Source organism: Solanum pennellii, chromosome 11 (genome assembly GCF_001406875.1).
Source record: "Solanum pennellii chromosome 11, SPENNV200".
In the NCBI taxonomy this organism is placed as follows: domain Eukaryota; kingdom Viridiplantae; phylum Streptophyta; class Magnoliopsida; order Solanales; family Solanaceae; genus Solanum; species Solanum pennellii.
The window spans coordinates 8,099,972-8,104,538 of record NC_028647.1 but is presented as its reverse complement, the minus strand read 5'-3'; positions in this window follow the sequence as shown (position 1 = coordinate 8,104,538).

Genomic DNA, 4,567 nt, shown 5'->3' with positions numbered 1-4,567 from the left:
GGGGGGGGGGGGGGGACGGGACGCCACATAGCCAGAGAGCCCCAATTTGGATTCTGAAGTTTGGCCACTGGGGCGTCGCTCCAGCCCGTGCGCCCCAAGCCAATGTCTGAAGTTTTGGGTCTGGTGCCCCGCGCCACTCAAAGTGCCATGGACATTAGGTCTTCTACCCTTTCCTACTTCTTTTCGTTCGAATTCCTTTGAAACGTACCTATGTTAATTAGTTGAAATTTACACTCTAAGGTACGTCTAAGCAACATGAAATCATCCATAACATGAAATCATGATCCTTGAGTCCATAATTCAATTCAAGGAAAGTCAAGAGTCAAATCAAGAGAAGTTCATAGAGTCTTCCAAAAGTTTTTTATAAACGTTTTAACTTTGTTTGAAGACTTGAGTTTTGAGTTGACTGAAGAGTAAAGAGTAAAGATTGAAGTTCATTTTTTCAAAAGTGTATATCGGGACTAGGTGTTCCCAAAGAGCAAATGTTTTCACATATAAACAAGAAATGAAACAATGATTTCCAAGAGAGCCTTTGAGCTAGTTTTTGAGTAATTATCTCAAACCACAGAAAGATTTTTTGTTTTTAACATATGAGCTGAGTATTTTGGGAGTATTATTGAGCACCGATGTGGGGACGAGTTCAAAACAACTCAATGTCTCTATAAACTATGTAGTCAACGTGATAAGAAAAGGGTCATACTTTTTAAATGATTTCATAGTGCTTTTTAGCATAGACTAGTGAATCCACTTAGTTGAGGATATATATATCCCGACAAGTTATAAGACAATTCTAGGAGCTTGGATGAGACACTGCATCATCACATAACTCATATTGATGGTTATCACTTAGAGAAACTCCACAAAATTAAATTACTTTATGACATATGTATAATGAGTTTTACTAATTGTTTTAAATGCTTTATATAAAATGCAACTTTATTGTTGTTTATTTCAGCATTGAGTTGATTACCCATGAGTTGTGTAAAGTTGAGGTTAGTGTTTCTTTCAAATTCCAGTTCAAGCTTATGTATTGTTTAAAATTCCCCTTGCATGCTTGTAAATGCAATGTAATGATGTCAATTGGCCTGAATTATTTTATGATGGAGATACAAGTAATCAAAATCAACATCCAGTGCCTCGTTGACCTAATTGAGCACCTAGAGTCAGTTGGTGAGCTTCCTTGCTTTCTGGATAATTCCCCCTTTATTGCTTGTTTAGTTCAGTTATTAGGATGATTAGGAATTTTGTCCCGACATCCCTCATTATTTTTAGAGGCTTCATAGACAAATAATTATAGTCACTAGTCTTTCAATTTCAATTGTTAATATTAAGACTTGGTTTGCTACTCTAGAACATCCTAAGTTATTTTTGAGACAGTTGATTTAAATACATTTGATTTCTTTATTAATGCGTAAATTCTTCCACCAAGAGTCTAGTCAGATCAAGGGTTCGCATGGGGCCGTCAATGATTCTCGAGTTCCAGTCCCGTCCCGGGTGTATGCTCGAACGTGACAGAGTACACACATTGTGTTGGGGAATGACTCACTGTAAAAGACTTCAGAACTTTGGATATTATAGGTGTTTTAAGATTGAGTAGGTTAAATATGTTCTTACTAGGATGAAATAGATGCTTGTCTCCAGAGCCTTGTGTGATAAAAAAAAAAGTACCACTAAAAACTTAAAGGTAATTTTTATAGAATGGTAGTTAGATCGTCATTGTTGCATAGGTTAGATTGGTGGCTAGTCAAAAACTCACTCGCTCAAAAGATACATGTTGCAGAGATGAAGATGTTGAGAAAGATGTGTGATTATACTAAGAGTGACAAGATTAGGAATGAGGTTATCCGGGATAAGGTGAGAGTGAATTTTATGGCTGACAAACTCAGCAAAGCGAGATTGAGATGGTTTAAGTATATGCAAAGAAGATGTATTGATGCTTCAATGAAGAGGTGTGAAAGGTTGGTTGTAAAGGGTACGCAAAGGGGTAGAAGTAGATAGTAAAAATATTGGGAAGGGGTGATTAGACATGACATAACACAACTTCACATTGTCGAGGACATGACTCTAGATAACAAGGAGTGGAGTTCGCGTATTAGTATATAATGTTAGCAGAGGTAAAGTGTTATCTTGCCTTGCACAAGTGTAGGCTTGTTAGTGTCGACCATAGTACTAGTCGTACCTTGATAGTTCTTGTGATAGATTTTTTTATTGTATCCATTTCAATTATCATACTAGTTTGTGTTGCTATTGTCTTTTACTTGTAGACTTAACACTATTTTTCTTGTTGATTGCCATGCTTTGGGCATTACTTTATTTTTATTATACTTGCTTTCGGTCCATTTGAGCAGATGATCTTTTAGAAACATCTTGAAAATAACCTCTCCATAACACGAGATAGTGATAAATTTTATATACACTCTATTCTCCCCGGACTCATTTAAGTGAATTTTTATTGAATTTATGTTGTTGCTGTAGTAATTTAATTTTAGGTATTCCAATGTATGTAAAATTCCAAAAAATGCACAAATACAACGTTTCCCATAAATAATAAAAATCAATAGTTTTTCCTCTCTTTCAATATATATATATATATATATATATATATATATATATATATAAGAATTAAAATTGAAAATATTATTTATACATTTTTTTAAAAAAAAATTGAGAACCTTGTAAACACATATCCAACAAAAAATTGTTATGATTATAAAAAATAGAAGTTAATTTTATAGTAATAAAGTTCTCAATATTATTTTTTTTTTCAAATAAATTTTAAAATTAAATATTGATAACATTTCACTAATAAAAATAAGATATACATAACAGACATTGACACACATGAACACACACAATGAAATGCAAAGGTAGAAACTTAATAAACATGATATTAAAAATAACCATTGTAAGAAATAAAGTTGTATTAATGAACTTAAGTTAACTTCAGTAATAAGATAATATAAAATTATAGGCGAAAACAGAAACAAAAATAAAATAACAATGTATTTGGTGTTAGTTTCAAATAAGACATATATTACTCTATTTGTACCATTTACCTGGCACACTTTCCCTATTTTATTCCAAAGAGCATGATGCCATTTTAATTTTGGAATTATAAGATCTTATCACTCATATTTTATTTTAATTCTTGAATAGTTTTCATAGCAAATATTCAATATCCATGTAAGAAAAAGAAAACGAAACAACACAAATTTAACTCACATCAATTCGTGAATAATTTTCCAGCTAAATTTAAATGGGAAGAATGCCTAATATATCTCTCAATTTTTCGATTTAAAGTTAATATACCACTTATTATAAACATGACTCACGTATATTCTTAGTATTACTCAAATGACTCAGATAACCCTTTTGATCTAAGGAATTGAATACATTAATTATTTTTTAAAATAATAATAATAATAGTAGTTTCTGAATTTATTATTTTGATAGTCAAATTTTTTTTATTCATTTTCTCACAAAATTTATCATAGATGCCCCAATTATTTGTTTACGTATACAAAAAATAATCTACAATATAGCCGCAAAATATTTTGTTTTGATTAATTTAGTTTTCTTTTCTCTATTTTCACCTTTTTCTTTTTATTTCTCATATTTTTACACTAACAAATGAAAGAAATAATTAAATAAGAATAAAAAGCTCAAATAATAATAAACAAATAGGTCTATATGAGAGACATTTAAAACTCACATTCACTGTTGAATAAAAAAAATCAAAAGAAAAATCACATGTAAGAAAGATCGAATATATTCTGAACTTTGCTTGAAAAATCATCATTCATATATAATCGTACATGGAATTATAAAAATAATAAGAATAGATAAATTTAAAATTGTAATTTTTACTTCCATTAGATGAAAAGGTATGTATAAGCTACTTTTGTAATGGTAAAATATGTATGAGGTATTTTTGTAGCGATATGAATATATGTAATCTATTTTTATAACGATACAAATATTTTACCCTTTTCCCAGGTTAAAATAACTTACTTTGATGCACGTGCAAGTGCTTTCTACAAAAGAGTTTAGTCATATTAATCTTTGAAGACTAAATTGTTGCTGTTATGGGTGTCAAAAATGAGTCCAACTATAGGTAACTCACTCAGAATTTCAAGGGTTGCGCTCGATCAAAAGATAATTTGACTTGCGTTCAATCTCAACTCTTTCAAGCCTTAACCCATTTTAAGAGAATTCTCAATTGAGCCCAATTTAATCTTTAATATCAACCCGTTTTAAGGCTCTTTATTTGCATTGATGTAATATATACTTCTATATTGGTATGAATTACTATCTATTTTATATCTTTTAGAATTTATCTATCTATTTGCAATTTTTTTTTAAAAAAAATTTCTTGAGTAGAAATTAAAATTATGGTTATAAAACTTAAATAACAATATTCTAATATTATTGAGATTAAGCGAATTAAATTGGACGGATCAAGATCCAACCCATTTTAAAGCATATGAGCCCAACCCATTTGAGCCCAAAGTAAACTTGAATGAGTAAGGATCCAACCCAATTTCTATGTCCACTCATTTTAATATCT